General features: G+C 36.8%; 1 protein-coding gene across 9 annotated transcripts in view; it reads left to right on the top strand.

Annotated features, from left to right (window-relative positions):
• Window positions 1-13,124, top strand: part of LOC147583271 (uncharacterized) — a 461,332-nt gene extending 448,208 nt beyond the window's left edge. For all 9 annotated transcript variants that reach the window (XR_015247585.1, XR_015247591.1, XR_015247586.1 and 6 more), the window contains one exon: window positions 12,968-13,124. The gene's annotated coding sequence lies outside the window, so the exon portion shown is untranslated. The remainder of the gene's footprint in view (window positions 1-12,967) is intronic.
• The last annotated feature ends 9,128 nt before the right edge of the window (window positions 13,125-22,252 follow it).

Below are 22,252 nucleotides of genomic sequence, written 5' to 3'. Positions count from 1 at the left end.
GATCATAAAGGTAATATGTGTGTGGAACTAGGATTTCAACCGAGGTTGTTGCTTCCAGAACCTGTGCTCTTAACCCCTGGCCTAGACTGTTCTTGAGTTTATGCTTACTTGTCACATTTAACAAGACCTTTTCCTTCTCATATTTATAAAAAAGTCACTCATATTTTCTTCCAGTACTTAATTATTTTTCTTGTTTTTCCTTTAAATCTTTGAGTCATCTGTATTTTTTTTTAATGGTTATTTATTTTGAGAGAGAGTGCATGTGCACATGAGCAGGGGAGGGGCAGAGAGATAGGGAGAGAGAATCTCAAGCAGGCTCCATGCTGTCATCACAAAGCCCAATATAGGGCTCAAACTGCCAAACCATGAGATCATGACTTGAGCTGAAATCAAGAGTTGGATGCTTAACTGACTGAGCCACCCTGGTGCCCCAAGTCATCTGTATTTTATTTTGTAATAAGAAGCAAGGTAGAGATTCAGTTCTGTTTTTTTTCCAAGTTGGTAGTCAATTGTTACAACATCATTTAATGTGTACTTTCTTTGCCCACTGCTTTGAAATGCGTCTTTATCATATACTAAATTACAAAGTAATCAATTTTGAATGACTGCATTCCATTTTTGGAAGAGATTTCTCAAAGTTTTGTTGTGATGATCTAACTTAAGGGTTGATATGAAGAAAGGAAAGTAGATTTCAGCCTGGTGTTATGAGAATTTTTCTTTATGGATGATTTATCCCTTAAAAAAAATAAATACCAAGAATCCAGATGAGCATATTTAGCTCCAACTCTACAGCTCTTATACAAGTATGAAAAGTGGAAACTCAGCTTGAAGGAATATTGATGATTATCCTGTCCAACCCCCAAATTTATAGGTAAGGAAATAGACACAATGTGGTAAAAGATTACTTTTCTAATAAATAATAGTGTCTATATACTACATAGACTTCTTTCAAATGCAAGCAAATACAATTCAAATACAACTCAACTAATTCAAGTAAAAAATGGGGGAAATTTTTTTATCTTATAACATGAGAGGAAAAGGGGCAGAGATTTCCTCAGGCATTACTAAATCCAAGAATTAAATTAGGTCCATAGCTCTCTCTGCATCTCATCTCAGATACAGAGGGATGCTTCCCTCTGTATGTATCCCTCATTCTTTCAGTCTCGTCTGTGGGACAAAATACTGGTTGCAAGCATCTCTAAGGCTACATCCTTTTAACTAGAAACTCAAGACAGAAGAGAGAAATTCTCTTAATCTTGAACATAAAATCCAAAATAAGGATTCTGATTGGCTTTCCTGGAGTCATGTGACCACCCCCATTATTTCAGGGGAAGTGTGAGGCAAGCAGCATATAATGTGATTGGTGTTATTGTTGCTAGAATGAAGAAAGGTAAGTTGGGCAGACAAAAAACTCTATTACTATAGTTGGAGAGCCAGAATTGGACTTGAGATCTTTGGTCTCCTATCTCAATCCCCTTCTCATTCCTGCATTAATTCATTTAGCACATATTTACTGAGCAGTCTAGCAAGATTGTATTTAGCTGCAAGTAACAGTGGTAATTTACACAGCAAAAGGTCTAGAGATAGGAGTGGGTTTTGGCATTGTTTTATATCAGGTAGCTTCACAGTTTCCCAAGCACAACACCGTACTTCCTTGCCTCTGATCCTTTGCCCACTCCTCTGTTCACCATCTCCACTTGTCAGGTACTGTCTTAGTCTCAGTTTGTTAGGGCTATTATAACACAAATGCCATAGACTAGGTTGTTTAAACAACAGACATTTATTTGTCACAGTTCCAGATCAAGGTGGTGACAGATTTGGTGTTTGGTGAAGTCCCACTTACTGGTAGTTGACTGTCTTCTCACTGTGTCTTTACACAGCAGAAGGGAGTAAGAAAGCCCTTTGTGGTCTCTTTCATAAGGGCACTAATCCCATTCATAAAAGCTTCAACCTCATAACCTAATGACTTCCCAAAGGAAGGCCCTACTGCCTAACATCATCACATTGGATATTAGGATTTCAACATATGAATTTTGGGGGAAACACAAACATTGAGTCCATAATGGTCACTTAACCTAGAAAAGGTAATACCATCTCTCCCTGAAGCCTTTCCAGACCCCCATTCAAAATACATCTTTCCCATTTCTGTATTTCTGTAGCACTTTATGTAATCATTGTTAACACCAAATTTATTCTACCTTGCATTTAAATTAATATGGTGCATTCGTATCAATCTCTGTTATATCGCAATTTCTTAAGGGCACAGACTCTCATTCATCTTTGTGGAATCCAGGTGCCAGCTGTCCTCCCATCATCTGGTTCTGCCAGCTGTACATCCTATCCTCCTTTCTAGACCCGGAAGTCTAGAACCCAAAACCACTTAGAATTCTGCCAGAGTAAACCATATCACCGGAAAACATTAGTGAGCAAAGCAGACTCCACTGCAGGCTTTGTCAAGGAAGTTACATAACACATTACACAGAAAATCAACTCTCAGGGCACCTGGGTGTCTCAGTCGGATAAGCATCCGACTTCAGCTCAGGTCATGATCTCACAGTTCATGAGTTTGAGTGCCACATCGAGTGAGCATGAGCTCCACTTTGGGTGAGACCTGTTTCTCTCTCTCTCTCTCTCTCTCTCTCTCTGTCTCTCTCTCTCTCTCTCTCTCTCTCTCTCTCTGTGTCTCTCTCTCTCTCCATCTCTGCCCATGCTCACTTGCACCCTCTGTCTTCAAAAAAAAAAAAAAAAAAGGAAAGGAAGGAAGAAAAAGAAAGAAAATCAACTCTCAGATCCTCACTGGCTCACATTTTCTTCTTCCTGGATCATCCTCCAGACTTCAAACTCCTTTCCCCAATTTTTTGCCTAAATTCAGAGGTGCTCCAGCCCTATCTGTACACTGGCACACCTAAACCCAGCATTAGGCTCCATAAAATAAAGTCCTGTCTAGGTAACAGGTCTCACTCTTCCCAGTAGTGGGGTTTCAAAACAGATAATATTAAATCATGCTTATAATAGTTAACATTTGTTATTTACTGTGTATAATGTACAGTCATCCCTGCAAGGCATATGTTATTTCCATTTTACAGTTAAAAAAAAGGGAAACAGGAAAAGGGTAAATAAATAAATAAATAAATAAATAAATAAATAAATAAATAAATATTACACAGCCAGAAAGTAAGAATCAGAAATCAAAATCAAACCCAGGATATTTGAACCCAGAGTCTGGGCCCTTAATAATTAAACTCTACTAACCTCTATAGCACCTAATACAATGCCTTTCCTGGTAAGTACTCCAGATATTGGTAGGATTAAATTTACTTATATTTCTAAGATCATCAGAAATATCCTAGTTTCTTATGTTTCTTTTTTTCCCAGAAGTAAAAATGTATTTTTGTCTATGAAATACCAAATATCCATTGTAGGAAAAAACAAATTATGTTAAACTAAAGCAAAAATTATGAGTATATTGCAACTTTTTGGTAGTTTTATTTTTCTCAGCTTTATTGAGATATAATTGGCAAATAAAAGTTATATAATATTTAAAATGTACAGCATGATGATTTGATATATCTATCCATTGTAAAATGATTACCATAATCAAACAAATTAACATCCATCGCCTCACATAGTTACTATTATTTTATACTGTGGTAAGAACACTTTAGACCTATTGTTAGAAAATTTCAAATGTACAATAATATTATTAACTATAGTCACTAATGCTGTACGATGGATATCTAAAGCTTTCTGTTTGTTCTGGTATTAACTGAATGAAGGAACTGACTAATTTACTGACTATGCAACTCAGCTCCTTTATCTGAAAATTCATTCATTCAGTTGGTCATTTAATATTTATGCATCTACTCCGTGGGCACTAGAGAAACAATGAAGCACAAGAAACCCTCCCTGCCTTTAACAGGTCTATGGAGATATTCACAGTCCAAAAGAGAAGTGTTAAACCAGATAATATTGAAGGTCCCTTCCAGCTCTAAAATTTTGTGATTCTGTTGAATGGGAAGTTTGCTGTGGTGGTAGATTACTGTCCTTGTCTAGATATTGGGAAGGAGAGATGAGAGTGCTTGTCAAAGGATCACTGAGGACAGAATTTAAGGCTGCCCCTGAACCAAATAGCAAAGAACAGGAACCCTTGCCTACTGCCCTCCAGCCTTCCTCACTGTACTCCTAACTCCACTATGGGTTCAGATGGCTGGTATCCTCCTGCTTCCCTTTGAGTCCTCCAAACCCCATTTTGACACGAGGCAAGCCAACTGATTATGAAGTGTTCCCTACTCCAGAGCTGCCCATAGAGTATCTCTCTTCACCTTTACCCATGATCTTGACCTTTCCACTCTGTTTCTCTGGTATCCTGCTGTTCTCAGTCCTAGTTGCACATCACCCAGGGAGCTTTTTACACATACTGACACCCAGCTCTCCACCTCACACATACTGATGCCCAGCTCTCCACCTCTAGGGATTCTGATTTAATTGGTTTAACATGAGGCCCAGATACAGCTCTAGTTTTGAGGGGGGGAGGGGGTTGTTTTGTTTTCTTCTTAATCCTCAGCAGATGATTCTAATGTATAGCCAGAATTGAGAACTACTATACCTTAGCCACAAATAGCTTAATTTTCCCCAGCTGGTTAAGGCCACTCTCTGGATTCTGGGACCAATTCTGTTTGCAGCCAGTAAAAATTCAAAGAACCTTAGCTAGCAGCTCAGCAGCTCAGGGCTTAATCCCGCTGTGGCCTAGACTCCCAGTTCCAGCAATTAAAGACTGTTGTTATTCCTTGTGATTAACCTCCTACCCCAAAGGAACATGGGGGAGTAAAAGAAGGTGAAACGGTTGCTGGGGAGGCAAAGCTAGAGGTAAGCAGGTGTTTACTCTAATGCCCTCACGCTCCTTCCGCCCCTTCTGCCATTCCCTGCTTAAACCTCGGTAACAATAAAGAGTATTATCCTGAATAAAGAGTGTCACTTGGTGACAGCCATAGACAGGAAATTATCTAACCTCACATCTCTCAGCCACACATAGGTCAACCTGCCAGATGTTTTTGTTTATTTCAGTACACACACTTCTGTTAGTGATACCTGAATAATCTCTTTCCCTAAGATATTTCATCTTTAATCTCCTTTCCTTTTTTCTCCCTCTTTTAAACTTGTATTTAGCTAAATCCAGAATCTTCTCCTATCTCTTAATCCATTTCTACAAACCTCCCTCGACATAACTGTGATCATGCCTAAGCATAAGACTAATACCAGCAGTGTCTTTAAACCAGAACAAAGGGAGGTAACATTTTTGAAAGTGCAGTCGTGACGTGAAAAGAAAACCTCTAGAGTCCATGAAAGTGCTAATAAAACTCTTCACAATTCCCACAAAAATCTATATTCTCTTTATTGTCCTCTAATAAAACCTTTTATTCAGGAACCAGCATTCAACTTAAATATTATTTTTAATCAGTTTGTTGTTTTCTGCTTTGATACTTGTTTTACACAGTTTTGGTTTTTACTGTTTTATTGAGCTGTTAATTTCCATATATATATTTTAATTTACATCCAAATTACTTAGCATATGGTGCAACAATGATTTCAGTAGTAGATTCCTTAATGCCTCTTACCCATTTAGCCCATCCCCCCTCCCACAACCCCTCCAGTAACCCTCTGTTTGTTCTCCATATTTAAGAGTCTCTTATGGTTTGTCCCCCTCCCTGTTTTTATATTATTTTTGCTTCCCTTCTCTTATGTTCATCTGTTTTGTCTCTTAAAGTCGTCATATGAGTGAAGTCATATGATTTTTGTCTTTCTCTGACTAATTTCACTTAGCATAATACTGTCCAGTTCCATCCACGTAGTTGCAAATGGCAAGATTTCATTCTTTTTGATTGCTGAGTAATTCTCCATTGTATATATACACCACATCTTTATCCATTCATCAGTTGATGGACTCTTTCCATACTTTGGCTATTGTGGATAGCACTGCTATAAACATTGTGGTGCATGTGCCGCTTTGAAACAGCACACTTGTATCCCTTGGATAAATACCTAGTAGTGCAATTGCTGGGTCATAGGGTAGTTCTATTTTTAATTTTTTGAGGAGCCTCCAGACTGTTTTCCAGAGTGGCTGCACCAGCTTGCATTCCCACCAGAATGCAAAAGAGATCCTCTTTTTACGCATCCTTGCCAACATCTGTTGTTGCCTGAGTTGTTAATGGTAGCCATTCTGACAGGTGTGAGGTGGTATCTCCTTGTGGTTTTATTTTGTATTTCCCTGATGATGAGTGATGTTGAGCATTTTTTCATGTGTCGGTTGGCCAACTATTTTTTCTACTATTATTTATTATAGCACTTTATTTTATAGATTAGAGTATTCCCCACCCCCTTACTCTCAAAGGACACGTTCCAAGACCTCCATTGGATGCCTGCAACCGTGGATAGCACTGAACCCTGTATATACTATTGTTTTTTCCTGTACATACTTATCTATGATAAAGTTCAGTTTATAAACTGGGCACAATAAGAGATCAACAATAATAATAAAAGCAATTATGACAATATACTGTAATAAAAGTTACATGAATGTTGTCTTTCTCCCTCTCTCAAAATAAGTTACTGTAATGTACTCACTCTTCTTGTGATGGTGTGAGATGATAAAATGCATACATGATGAGATGAAATGAGGTGAGTGATGTAGGCATTGTGACATAACATTTGGATACTATTGACTTTCTGCTGATTCGTCAGAAGGAGGATCATCTGCTTCCCGACTGCGGTTTACCGCAGAAAATTGAAACCACAGAAAGTGAAACCACAGATGAAGGGGCCTATTGTATTCTCAGATTAGCACCACCTATAACACTGTCTTAATCTAAAATTCTACTTTGGGTACCAAAGCTTTGGAACCCAGTTCATCTGTAAATTGAAGACTACACTCCCTTAACTAAGAAGTTTGCTTTCTAAGGTCACAGGAACTGTTCTTAAGGTTTGCCAAAGGAGAGGAATGAATATGACACAGATTTTAATGGCATCTGCTTCTGTTGATAAGATTGATGACTTCCCAGCCATATGTGAGATGGAAGGAGTTACTCTCTTCTTTTGCCCAGGGGACTATACTATATATTTGATTTTCTTAACTCCAAGGAAAGTATGGTGACATAGTACCACATGTACCCATTTAATTCCATGACAATCTGAAGAATTGATCCCTAATTATAATGTCTACAACTATTCTCAGAAGAGTGCTTTTAAAAATCAAACATTAGTTGGGGCGCCTGGGTGGCGTAGTCGGTTAAGCGTCCGGCTTCAGCCAGGTCACGATCTCGCGGTCCGGTCCGTGAGTTCGAGCCCCGCGTCAGGCTCTGGGCTGATGGCTCAGAGCCTGGAGCCTGTTTCCGATTCTATGTCTCCCTCTCTCTGCCCCTCCCCTGTTCATGCTCTGTCTCTCTCTGTCCCAAAAATAAATAAACGTTGAAAAAAAAAATCAAACATTAGTCTAATTAAAGATACATTCTAAAACATATTAATTTTTTCACATTAAATATAAACTTTAGTTTGATTTTTTTTCTCTATTTTGACCAGGTACTGTTATTCTCTGTGAACATTAGCAAAAGACAAAAAAAAAAAAAAAAAAAAAAAAAAAAAAAAAGAGGGTGCGAGAGAATTTTCAAATGTTTTAAAGCACAAAAAACAAAATTTTTTTCTGTTATATAGTGAAGTATGTGTTCTGTATTGCTCTTGAGAATATCACAATCATGATTTATGATCTTTATGTATTTTTAGTACATATTTAAATTAGTCATTGTGAATCAGCTATCCTAAGATCATTTAATTAATTACCTGCATTATCTAACCCCTACTTAAATTTCTTCTCTAGACATATTACTCCTACAGACTAAATTATTCATCTCACTAAACTTTCTAAGCTGACAAAGCTAGCTAAAGTGCTATTGTGAAAGCAAGTCTCAGCTCAACAAATACTTTCTCTTTTATTAAAAGATAAGGGTAAAGAACTATCATGTCTAAAAATAGATACTTGGAGCTTAAAATCTGTCAGACCATATGTTGTACAACTCCAAGATCCAGGAAACAAAGACATCTTTCTCCTGGGGGTATGTATTATTATAGTCATTGTAGGAGATCAAGTGCCAGTCCATATGTATGATTATATAGTCATTTAAATATCTTTAGAGGAGAAACAGATTATGAATTCCTGGGGATGGTGAAGGGAAAACATTAGTCAGCTGGCACTGATCTGATCTGCATGTATTTGTACTTAGTTGTGAGAATGCATGTGACAATGTGATTTTTTTCCCAATGTCCTTGAGATTTCTTTTAAGGAAATTACTTTTCTTGTTTCTCTTTAACAGTCAGTGGGATGACCACAAAATATAAAATTTGAGGCTATCTTTACCTATAAGCAGGATAGTATTTTACAAAATGTTATATAATCTTTGTAATTCTTTTTCTGTATTGAAATTTTAAACTTTTTTCTTGTGTATGTATGATTTTATTGTTTTAAAATTTAAAAACTCCTTTTAAAACAAATATGTTTTCAAACCTACCTCAATTAATCTCTAAATATGTTTTACATATGTAGTACACATTTTATAACATCAAACATATTCTATATGGTGCAAAACCAACCATATTCAGAGATTTAATTATAGTTTGATGCTAAAATATTGTTCCGAGACTGTGTACATAGTACACTGAAGCAATTTGGCAGTTACTCAGTTCGGACCACAAACAGTTCCAGAGGGGATTCTTCTCAACTTTTATAACTATCAGATCTCCACTTCTCTTTAGATTGCAGAGACCCAACTACATTGGCATATTTACAAAGCCAAACACTTTTAAAATGTTAAGGGTAGGGGCAAAATGGGTGGCTCAGATGGGTAAGTGTCCGACTCTCGATTGTGGCTCAGGTCAGGATCTCACAGTTCATGGGTTCAGGCCTCGCACTGGCTTTGAGCTAACAGTCCAGAGCCTTCTTGGTTTTCTCTCCCTCTCTCTCTCTCTGCCCCTCCCCTGCTCGCTCTCTCTCTCTCTCTCAAAAGAAATAAACTTTAAAAAATGTAAATAAAATGTTAAGAGTAAGAGGTTCAACTCTTCTCTAATTTCTTGGCAATGATTGCACAGGCTCCTTGTAAAAGTAGAAATGTCTGCTCTTTGTCAACTATCAAAAGACTTTCAGTCCTCTTCAAGTGATGGAAAGGGAAGGAGGAAATGAATAGTAATATCAGACAGTATTTCTTCAGAGACATGAGGTTATATTTCTTTTAGGTTAGAGAAATGTTTGTATGTACTTATATGTGTATGTGAAGAAAAATGTACATACATGATTTAAAGATACAAAAGTATATATAATATAAATTTAAATCTCTCTCCTTTTCCTCAGTTACCCAGTTCCCCTCTCTGGAGGCAAACACTGTGCCCAGTCTCTTAGAGATTCTTCCAATGATAATCCATACATTTGCCGACATACGTGTATAATTTCTTTCTTTCTCTTTCTCTTCCTTCATTCTAAAGGTAGTATACCATTTCCTTTTCTCTGTTCCTTGAGTTTTCATTCTTGAATATTGTTCCAAATAAGTACATACAAAAGTCATTATTCAAGCTGTTGTCTGTATAGTAAGGAATCCACTGTACAAGTATACCATAATTCATCTAGACAGTTTCTTAGTAGCAAGCATTTACTAATGTTTCCCATTTTTGCTATTACAAAGGGGCCACAAAAAATATTTCATTTGCACATATTTTCTGTTGTACATATGCAAGATTATAGAATAAAAACATCGGAGTTGAAAGTACTGGGTGAAAGCATATGAACATTTTAAATTTTGACAAATAGAACCAAGTTGCCGTCCATGAACACTGTACCAGTTTTCACTCTGGCAGTAATTTATGAGAAGGCAGCAATGTTTTTGACTAGTGCCCACTTCATATTTGTACTCCAAAAGGAATCAAAGCACCACTGTATTTTCTTACATGTTATAAATGTCAGGAAACTCTAGCATTTGAAAAATGGAAAATATAAAGAGATAGAAAGCTGACAGAATATAGTAACCATTCTATTTGTTGAAAAGCAAGAACATTACCATGTTACAAGAGAGAATTTTGAAATATATTTTCTCAAATCATGAAAACTATTAAATCTTTCTATTTCTATTGATAATGCTATTATTAAAAGTAATAGTCATTGCCAATAATAACAAAAGAGATATTGAGTAGAGTATTCAAAATTGTCATGATACATAAAACAAATATATAATTGGACTGTGACTTTTTAGAAATATGTATTGCAATAATAGGAATCATAATGTTCCAAGACTCTAACCCTCAAATTACTAATAGCTATTCTGGAAGTACATCTTAAAATAATTTTGGAGAAAAAAGCCCTTGTATGTATATTTAGTTGAGCTATAAAAATTCTTGACCAGAAGACCAGATACTATGTTATTCATAAAGTGAAAAAAGCTTTATAGATTTATAAAAATAGCTGAAATGGTATAGAAAAATCTAAGTGCATAGTTTTGGAGGTAAGAGTCTTAAGCAATATGAATATAAAAACAGATAGTTCTGCCTTTGGTAAGGTTTCTATGAGTACCGGGTGATTGTTCCATAAAAAGGACAATAGGTATGTATTGACACCAGCTCAGATTGTCACTTCTAGATTTTTGTGATGTAAATAGATAAAAATGTAATTTTATGAACCATCGATGGAGGCACCTGGCTGGCTTAGTCAGTAGAGCTTGTGACTCTCAATCTCAAGGTCATGAGTTCAAACCCCATGTTGGCGTAGGTGTGGAGCCTACTTAAAATTAAAAGAAAAAAATAAATGATAAATTAAGATCAGAGCAATCTGTTCTATAAAATTTTGTAACAATCAGAAACAAAATTAAAGTCCCCTTTATTAAGAAAAGATTCTCAATAATTCTCAACCATCCTTTTGTCATCCAAAATTTATTTTGTCATTCAAAATTCATGTTTCACTGAAAGTTAATACCACTGTGTGTACTTTTCTCATAATATTACAGGGATTGGACCGATAGATCAGTGGGAAACCTCATTATTGAAACTCTGATTATAGAAATGACTGAACAAGCAGTTTTAAAGACAGAGTTCCACATAGCTGGTTATCACATTTAAATTGTGTCTAAAAAATACCAAAGAAAACAATTTGGTCAAACAACTCGTCAAGTCAATGAATGAAACATAAAATCAGTCAAACCAGTCTTTTGACATCAAGTAATGGGCAAACTGTCACTTGTCTGGATTTTTCATATTTCACTCAAACATTTGTCATGCTGTAATTGTAGCCCTATCCTCAGGTGACAGCAAAAAAGGTGGGAAAAACACTTCTTCACAATAGTCCTTTAAATTAACCTAATTATATAACTGTCACATATTTCAATACAACGTATTAGTCAACAATTAAGACTACAATGAAAGATGCACAGCCCATGACAGTGAAGCAGTGCTGCTCTTCAAGAAGAATGGGCAAAATCTACTAAAATGATTGTGTTTAACACTAATATTAAATCTTCTGGCCTGATTCACTCACAGTTGCATTTTCATCATCGTCATCATTCCCATTCCCATTTCTAACATCTGCATCATATATGGTACCAAAAAACTAAGTAGTTCTAAGCTTAAAGTCTCAATTCTCTTTATCCTCTTGTCTTTTTGGCACTGATCTCATTTCTGCAGCTATTTGATGTTGGCCATCATTAAGATGTCCTGGAATTTTACACACTAGTATCTTCTCTCTCAAGAGGATAACATTTCATGCAATTCAGAAGGATAAAGAGAATTGATTTGTTATCTTTTCAGATAAACAGGTCTCCTGGTACAAACGTAGGCGTCAATCTCAGGATTTCTAGAATAATGTATCTTACATGTTCCCCAGATTCTGCTACCATGGTGACAGACTAACTGGTAACATTCTGGACTGCTTTATTGTAACAACTGGTTATGTTATTTCTTAAAGCAGAAAAATGATTTTAAAAAATAAGTGACTAAAATGAAATGTTTTTCAAATCGTTGTCACTTTTTCTATTTATTTATCATGCTGTCCCAGCTAAACACAAGATCTAGACTTACTTAATATCCAACTGAATTTCTGATGTGCTTTTTCTACTGTTTTCTTCATTCTTATGCCTTTGGAAAGGCATTGAATTCATTAATAAACAGGACATTTAGGCACCCTGACAAGCAGTATCTGCATAGCCAACCAAAAATCATCCATACTGGTTGACTGGATTCAATTATTAAAATATCCAGAAAAAACAGGATGAAGTATTTCTTTTTAAATTATGTTTGTTCTTGAAGCAAAGATTACCAAATGAAGAAATTAGCCAGACATGTAAGTACTTCCTTTCACACTTTGCACTTTGAGTCTTAAAAAGACTCTAAGATAAGATCACAACGATTTATTTTCTATAAAAATAGCTATAGGTAATGAATGCTTTACTTTTATTAGCTCACTTATGTCTTACACCAATCCTAGAAATTAGAAAGTATTGTCCTTGCATTACAAGTGAGGAGAGTGTGGCTCAGGAGAGTTAGATAACTCGGCTACAGTTACACAGTTAGTGAGGTTGTGGCAGAGCTGGACTTGGAACCAGATCTATCAACTCTGAATACCAGGCTCACTTATTTGTAAGTGAAAGCAGAGACGTTTCATAGATATTCATCTCCAGAGAATAGAGCCAGAGGAAATTAAATCATAACAGGAAGTATCAAAGGTATAGAGAAAGCTATTTTAACAGTGAGGATGGGATGGGGAAAGAAGCATCCAGGGGTTGTTACTATAGCATTGGTAGTGTCCCAGTTCTATTGAGTGGTGGCTTCACTGGTGCTCCTTATATTACAATATTTTATCCCTTATGTATGGATTATATTTTCAGTATGTATTGAAGTATGTAATAAAACATTTTAATTTAATTTTTTAATATTTATTTATTTTTGACAGCAGGGGGTGAGAAGGGCAGAGAGAGAGAATCCCAAGCAGGCCCTGCACTGTCAGCACACAGCCGAACACGGTGCTTAAACCAACGAATCGTGAGATAATGACCCGAGCTGAAACCAAGAGTCAGACACTTAACTGACTGAGCCAGGTGCCACTGTAAAAAAAAAAAAAACAAAAAAACACAACAACAACAACAAACAAACAAAAAACAAAAATAAAAACATTTTAAAAGAAAATTTTAAAACAAATGAGTTATTGAGAGGTATTGTGAAATTTTTGTCTAAGTATCTTAAAAAATAAAAACAGATATTTTCCCCTGAGTAAATGTAATTAATGTGTGGGTTCCATGCAGCCCCTCATGGCACACATAGAAGTTCTGACCAAATACTTAACCTATCATTACTGTTTCTTTGCTATTTCTGGGTCAGAACTCAAATGACTCCACTTGGTATTAGAGAAAATCTGTTGCTAAAATAAGATTAGAACAAAATCCCAAGAGGATTAATTCTTCTAGGAAGGTCATTTCAATTCAAGTGGACAATTTTGAATTTGAATTTCAGTATTTGGGTAACTCCTATTAAACCAACACATACCTTTCCTTGATATTAAGATACTAGATTGAGTGTTTAGAATGACAAACCATTGTAATATCATCACATTAAAGTGCAAATATATCCATTTTCTCAAAATAGTAGTGGTTTCTTTTTGCTAGCACAACTGACTTAAAGAAAAGCAGACCAATGCACAATTGCTTCAGTATTATCCCATTCTCACAGATACCTAATAGGCCAACACATACTGTGGTTTGGTTTTATTAATTTTATTTTTTTAATTTATTTTATTTTTATTTATTTTTTTGAGAGAGAGAGAGACAGAGAGACAGAGTACAAGCTGGGGAAGGGCAGTGAGAGAGGGAGACACAGAATCCAAAGTAGGTTCCAGGCTCTGAGCTGTCAGTACAGAGCCCTATGCGGGGCTTGAACCCACAAACCGTGAGATCATGACCTGAGCCGAAGTTGGAAGCTTAACCGATTGAGCCACCCAGGCTCCCCTTTAAGATTTTAAGTAATCTCCTGACCCAAGATGGGGCTCAAACTCACAGCCCCAAGATCAAGAGTCACCCACTCTACTGACGTGAGCCAGTCAGGTGCCCCTGGTTTTATTTTATTTATTTATTTATTTTTAATTTTTTAATGTTTATTTATTTTTGAGAGAGAGGGAGACAGAGCGCAAGCAGGGGAGGGGCGGAGAGAGAGGGAGACACAGAATGCGAAGCAGGCTCCAGGCTCTGAGCTGTTAGCACAGAGCCTGATGCGGGGCTTGAACTCATGAACCATGAGATCATGGCCTGAGCGAAGTCGGATGCTTAACAACTGAGCCACCCAGGCGCCCTGACCCTGGTTTTATTTTTAATTGTAAAAGCTATCAAGCCTATGGTCATAAAAAATCAGCCCCTAATCCCACGTTTCAGTGGTAACCATTGTCTTTTACTTTTTTTTTTGTTTTAAGATTTTTTTCTTTAAGTAATCTCTGCACCCAATATGGGGTTCAGACTTACAACCCCCAGATCAAGAGGTGCATACTCTACCGACTGAGCCAGCCAGGTGCTCCTGTCTTTTACCCATCTATATTTGGTTCCTTTTATTTCTTCCATAACTCTAAATGACATTTTCATAATGCTGTTTCTTCATTTCATGTCAACTTCTTAAATTTTAATCCTTTACTTTTATTGAAATAACATTTATATAACCTAAAAAGTCAAATAGTACTACAAAGCTTAAATGAGAATAGTAGACTTTGAGGGTCCTGTCTATTTCTGTCTCTCACACTCAGACTCCAGAGGCAGCTTCTTTCTTTCAACTCTTTTATCTCTTTCTTTATTTATATTCATAATTCTAAATAATATGCTTATACTATTCTGTTTATTATTCCATTTTGGATGTGTATATATCTCCTTTTTACTATGAAAAATCTGGATTCAGTTCCTCTAGCTAATTTCTCCACATTCCTTTTTATTTTTTAAGATTTTATTTTTAAGTAATCTCTACACCCAATGGATAGAGATCACTCACAATCCCGAGATCAAGAGTCGCATGCTTTACTGACTGAGTCAGCCCAGCGCCCTTCCCCCACATTCCTTTTTACTCACCTTCCAACTTTTGGTCAAATCATTTGGCCATTATTTTACATAATTATTACTATTCAATATTATTCATAACTAAGCCACACAGTGTTGTTTCTATTTATCTGTCATAATTGTTTCATGAACTCTTCAACAGTGCAGAAGTCCTTATGAGCAAACATATCAGGTGAGCTCTCAGTTCTGGTTTTCTTCTCAGAGACATTCCTCCTGGGGTCCAGCGCCTCCTGTCTCTGTCTGGATTGATCACTTTCCAGATGTTCTGCATGGCAACAGCCTAGAATTTTACTAAGTATTATCCTAGTTTTGGATACTAAGTATTATCCCAAGTTTTCCCTTTGTGTCTCCCCTTGTGTTGAATCTCTTGTTTCCTGGAGCCTATATCTTCCTATTTCTTGTTTGTTTTTTTTAAATCTCATTTTAATGAAGTCTATCATCAATAACTTCTTAAAGAGTTCATGAGAACAATATTTTTTAAATCTTGCAAAACTGAAAGTGTCTTTAATTTACTCTCCTTAGCAGTTTGTCTCGTAATCTGGAGACTATATAAATCATTTTCCCCTACATTTTTTATGTTGTTGGTCTCTTGTCTTCCAGTTTCCAGTATTGCTGTTGAGAAGCATTGTGCCATCAGGATCCTTGGATCTGGGGTGGGGTTTTTTTTTCCCCTCTATGGGAGCTTTTATAAACATACATTCCTTTATTCACAAACATTTATTGAGCAGCCATTTACTGTGCCAGGTTCTGATTTAGAAGCTAGGAACTATAGCATCAAGAAAACAAAGGCATATATCCCCATTTTTGTGAAGCTTACATTCTAGTGGGGGAAGGCCCACAAATAATAAACAAGATAAATAAGTAAAATATGTAATATATTAGATAGTTATAAGTATTTGAGCAGCAGAGGAGAATATGAAGTATAAGAGGTGGAAATCTGGATCCCTTAGAAGGGAACTTTGAGGAAAAACTTGAAGGAAGTGAAAGAAAAAGCCCCCATATCCAGGGGATGACCATTCTGGACAGAGAGAACACTAAGTGCACAGGTCATAAGACCATTGTTTAAGGAACAATTAAGAAGGCAGCATGACTGAAGCAAAATGAACAAGGTAAAAGGCAATGAGGTCAGATGGAGTCGGATCTTACAAGAACTTGGCTTAATTTTTTAGTTATTTAAATCCAGTTAACACACAGTGTAATATTAGTTTCAGGTGTACAATATAGTGATTCAACACTTCCATACATCACCCAGTGCTCATCACAACAACTGTACTTCTTAATCCCCATAACCTACTTAACCCATCTTCCACCCACCCGCCACCTGGTGACCATCAGTTTGTTCTCTGTAGTTAAGGGTCTGTTTCTTGGTTTGCCTCCTCTCTCTCTCTCCCCCTCTCTCTCTCTCTTCCCCCTTGCTCATTTGTTTTGTTTCTTAAATTCCACATATGAGTAGAATCATATGGTATTTGTCTTTCTCTGAGTGATTTCACTTAGCATAATACTTTCTAGCTCCATTCGTGTCATTGAAAAATGGCAATATTTCATTCTTTTCTTTTAAAGTTTATTTATTTATTTTGAGGGCATAAGGGGGGGGGGAGGGGCAGAGAGAGAAGAAAGAGAATCCCAAGCAGACTCTGCACTTGGCAGCTCTCAGCCTGATGAGGGCTCAAACTCACGAACTGCAAGATCATGACCTGAGCTGAAATCAAGAGTCAGATGCTTAACTGAGCCACCCAGGTTTCCCAAGATTTCATTCTTTTTTATGGCTGAGTAATAGTCCTTTGTATATGTGTACCACATCTTCTTTATCCATTCATCAATTAGTGGACACTTGGGCTGTTTCCATAATTTGGCTATTGTAGATAATGCTGCTATAAACATTGGGGTACACGTATATATCCCTTTAAATCAACATTTTCATATTGTTAGAGTAAATACCTAGTAGTACGACTGCTGAATCATAGGGTAGTTCTACATTTTTTAAAGTTTATTTATTTATTTTGAGAGAGAGAGAAGAGAGAGCAGAAGCAGGAGAGGGGCAGAAAGAGAGGGAAAGAGAGAATCCCAAGCAGGCTCTGTGCTGTCAGCATGCAGCCCAACACAGGGCTCAATCTTATGACCATGAGATCATGACCTGAGTCAACACCAAGAGTCAGACGCTTAGCCAACTGAGCCACCCAGGTGCCCCTATTTTTAACTTTTCAAGGAAACTCCATACTGTTTTCCACAGCAGCTGCACCACGTTGCGCTCCCACCAACAATATAAGAGAGTTTTTCTGTTCTCCACATCCTCGCCAACACCTGTTGTTTCTTGTGTTTGATTTTAGCCATTCTGACAGGTATGAGGTAATATCACATTGTAGTTTTGATTTGAATTTTCCTGATCATCAGTGATGTTGAGCATCTCTACATGTGTCTGCTGACCATCTGTATGTCTTCATTGGTAAAATGTCTATCCATGTCTTCTGCCCATTATTAAATTGGATTATTCATCTTTTGGGTGTTGAGTTTTATAAGTTCCTTATGTATTTTGCATACTAACCCTTTATCAGATATGTCATTTGCAAATATCTTCTCCCATTCTATAGGTTGCCTTTTAGCTTTGTTGATTATTTTATTTGCTGTGCAGAAGCTTTTTATTTTGATGAAGTCCTGATAGTTTATTTTTGCTTTTGTGTCCCTTGCCTCAGGAGATATGTCTAGAAAGAAGCTGCTACAGCTGATGTCAGAGAAGTTACTGCCTGTGTTCTCTTGGATTTTTATGGTTTCCACTCTCACATTTAGGTCTTTAATCCATTTTGAATTTATTTTTGTGTATGGTGTAAGAAAGTGGTCCACTTTCATTTTTTTTGCATGTTTCTGTCCAATTTTCCCAGCACCATTTGTTGGAGAAACATTCTTTTACCCATTGGATGTTCTTTCCTGCTTTGTCAAAGATTAATTCACCATATACTGTGGGTTCATTTCTGGGTTTTTCTATTCTGTCCATTGATCAATGTGTCTATTTTTGTGCCAGTACTATACTGACTTGATTACTACAGCTTTGTAATATAACTTGAAGTCCAGAATTGTGATGTCTTCAGCTTTCATTTTTCTTTTTCAAGGCTGCTTTGGCTATTCGGGGTCTTTTGTGGTTCTATACATATTTTAGGGTTGTTTGTTCAAGCTCTGTGAAAAATGCTGTTGGTATTTTAATAGGGATTGCATTAAATGGGTAGAATGATTTGGGTATTATGCACATTTTAACAATACCTGTTTTTCCAGTTCATGAGCATAGAATATCTTTCCATTTCTTTGTGTCATCTTCAATTTCCTTCATCAGTGTTTTATAGTTTTCAGAATACAGGTCCTTCACCCATTTGGTTAGGTTTATTCCCAGGTATCTTACTGTTTTTGGTACAATTGTAAATGGGATTGAATCCTTAATTTCTCTTTCTACTGCTTCATTATTGGTGTAGAGAAATGCAACAGATTTCTCTATGTTGATTTTGTATCTTATGACTTTACTGAATTCATGTGGCAGTTCTAGCAGTTTTTTGGTAGAGTCTTTCAGGTTTTCTGTATATAGTATCATGTCATCTGCAGATAGTGAAAGTTTTACTTCTTCCTTGCTGAGTTGGATGCCTTTTATTTCTTTTTAAAAAATATTTATTTATTTATTTTTATGAGAGAGAGAGGGAGAACACAAACAGGGGAGGGGCAGAGACAGAGAGAGGGAGACACAGATCTGAAGCAGGCTCCAGGCTCTGAGCTGTTAGCGCAGAGCCTGACGTGGGGCTCTAACCCATGAACCATGAGATCATGACCTAGCCGAAATCAGATGCTTAAGCTATTGGGCCTCCCAGGCGCCCTGGATGCCTTTTGTTTCTTTTTGTTGTCTGATTGCTGTGGTGGGGACTTCCAGTACTATGTTGAGTAAAAATGGTTAGAATGGACATTCTTGTCTTGGTCCTGACCATAGAGGAAAATCTCTCAGTTTTTCCCCATTGAGGATAATCTTAGCTGTGGGGTTTTCATATATGGCCTTTATTATGTTGAGGTATGTTCCCTCTAAGTCTACTTTTTTGAGGGTTTTTATCATGAACAAATGTTGTATTTTGTCAAGTGCTTTTTCTGTGTCTATTGAAATAATTATATGGTTCTTATCCTTTCTTTTATTAATGCAATGTATCATGTTGATTGATTTGTGAATATTGAACCACTCTGGCAACTCAGGAATAATTCCCACTTATTAGTGGTGAATGTTTTTTTTTTAATGTATTGTTGGATTCGGTGTGCTAGTATTTTGTTGAAAATTTTTGCATCTATGTTCCTCAAGGATATTGGCCTGTATTTCTCTTTTTTAGTGGTGTTTTTATGTGGTTTTGGTATTGGGGTAATGCTGAGCTCATAGAATGAATTTGGAAGATTTCCTTCCTTTTCTATTTTTTGGAATAGTTTGAGAAGAATAGGTGTTAACACAAGAACTTAGCTTTTTATTCATAGGGTGCCTGGCTGGCTCAGTTGTTAGAGCATGCTACTTTTGATCTTGGGGTTGTAGGTTCAAATCCCATGTTGTATGTAGAGATTACTTAAAAATAAAATATTTTTTTAACGTTTATTTATTTTGAGACAGAGAGAGACAGAGCATGAACGGGGGAGGGTCAGAGAGAGAGAGAGGGAGACACAGAATCTGAAACAGGCTCCAGGCTCTGAGCTGTCAGCACAGAGCCTGACGCGGGCCTTGAACTCATGAACCGCAAGATCATGACCTGAGCCGAAGTCGGACGCTTAACTGACTGAGCCACCCAGGCGCCCCAAAAATAAAATATTTTTTAAAAAGCTTTTTGTTCTAAAAAAATTAGGTGCTGTTGGAGAGTTCTGAGCAGAAGTGTGACTGCTTTGACTTTTGTTGGCTGGGTAAATAATCACCTGTGGGCAGAGTAGGGCAAACACTTAGAATGCTATTGCAGTAATTCAGATGAGAAGTAGTGTGGCTTGGACCACAGTGTTCATAGTAGGATATGAGAAAAGGTCAAATCCTGGGTATATCTTAAAGGTAGAGCTAACAGTTTTTTCTGACTTACTAGATGCAGAGTGTGAGAGAAAGAGAGGAGTCAAACATGACTCCAAGGTTTTTGACCTGAAAAATAGAAGAAAGGAGTTGCCTTTGAGGGAGGTAGAGAAGCCTGTGGGAGGAACAGGTTGGAGGGTATATATCAATAACTCAGTTTTGTTCATATTAAATTTGAGATACCAAATGGAGATAACAAAAAAAGAGAGTCTGGGGAGAAGTCGAAGCTGAGATGTAAAGGTAAGAGTCATCAGTATACTGATGGTATTTAAAGTCATGTGCCTGGATTAGATCACTCAGGGAATGTAGTAGATTCAAAAGTCCAAAGACTGAACCCTGAGGCACTCCAACAATTGGAGGTTGAAGAGATAAAAAGGAGTCAGTAGAAAAGACATAAAAGGAACAGCCAGAAAGTTAGGAGGAAAACTATGTAAAAGTTATATATCCCTGCAAGTCAAGTGAAGAAATTTCTCAAGGAGGAGAGAGTGATTGTGTGTGTCAAATCCTACTGATAGATCAAGGAAGATGAGGCCCAATAGATGATCTTAGACTTGGCATCATGGAGATCATCAGAAACTTCTGGTAGAGCAGTTTCAATGGCATGATGGAGATGAAAAAATGATTAGAATGGGCCTAAGAGAAATGGGCAGAGAGAAACTGGAGACAGCTGGAGAGTTGCTGAAAAGAGAAGTAAAAAAATAGAACAATGTCTGGGGAAATTAAGCTAACAGAAAGTTGGTTTTACACACACAAGTAAACAGAAAGAAAGAAAGGGAACATATTTATATTCTAATGAAAAATGATCCTGTAGCAAGGGAAAAATCGATGATTCAGGAGAGAAAGGGGAGACTTGCTAGAGCAATCTCCTTGAATGGGCAAGGAAGGATGAAATCTAACACACAAGAGGAGGAGTTTGCCTTTGCCAGAAGAGCTCATCAAAAGTGACGAGAGAAGGTAGGACATGGGCCTCACAATGCAGGTAGGAGGATGTTGTGGTGGTGAAAGTTTGTGGAAGATCTCTTTTAATTGTTTCCAATTATCTCTCCGCAAAAGAAAACAAGGTTGTTAGCTGAAAGTGAGGATGGTGGAAGAGGGTTGGAGTTCAATAAGAGAGGAAAAGGTATGAGGTAGTTACTAAGAGAATGAAACATGGAAGTATAGCACGAGTAATGTAGCATTAAGAACCCACTAGGGGTTAGTGTCATTAATTTAAAGTGAAACCAATTAGCATGGGTTTTTTACAGTCTTCTTGCAGAGGGTTGGGTACAAAGAGTGAGGTTAGAGCTGGATTTAACCAAAATTGTTGTTTTCTCAAGCAAGGGCAAAGAAGGAAGAAGAGCAAGGAAGATGAGGATACAAGATCTCCTTATCCCTAGAGTTCTGTTATTTCTCAGTGACTGCCTTGGTGGAGTACTTCCATTCATTATGCTAGGCAATCTGTAGGGTCTTTCAAAGTGGAATGTCATGCTCTTTTGTTTTGGGAAATTCTCATGTATTATTTCTTTCGTATTTATCTCCTCCACTTTCTCTGTTATCACTTTCTAAAATTCCTACTAGTTGGATGTTAGATCTCTAATTTTCTTATTTTTTCTCATGTATCTCCTTCTCTGCCTTGTTTTGTTATACCATGAGAAATTTTCTGAATATTAGCCTCTAACTCTTCTATTGAATTTTTTCATTTTCACTCTTCTTTTTATTTTCTAAGAGCTTATTCTTGGCCACTAAATATTACTTTTTTTATAGCCTTCTACTTTTGCCTCATGTATACAAACAATACCCTCTCTTGATCTCTGAGGATATACATTATATGTGCTTAAATTTTTTTTCACTCTCTACACTTTCTCCATTTTCTCTAAGTTCCTTGGTTTATTTTGGCTTCCATTTTAAATGTTAAAAGTTTCCTTCAAGTTTCTGGTAATTCTTGATTGTTTGTATGCAAATATATATATATACACACACACACACACACACACACACACACACACACACATATATATATATATATATATATATGTATGTATAGGGAGGGCTCACTGATGAGTGGGCTCCTGTAAGGGAGATTTACCATGACTATTGAGTTAGAGGGCTTCCAGTTACT

The sequence above is a fragment of the Puma concolor genome, chromosome A2 (assembly GCF_028749965.1).
Source record: "Puma concolor isolate L17-30 chromosome A2, mPumCon1.1.hap2, whole genome shotgun sequence".
NCBI lineage: Eukaryota > Metazoa > Chordata > Mammalia > Carnivora > Felidae > Puma > Puma concolor.
This window is presented reverse-complemented; position numbering and strand designations above follow the sequence as displayed.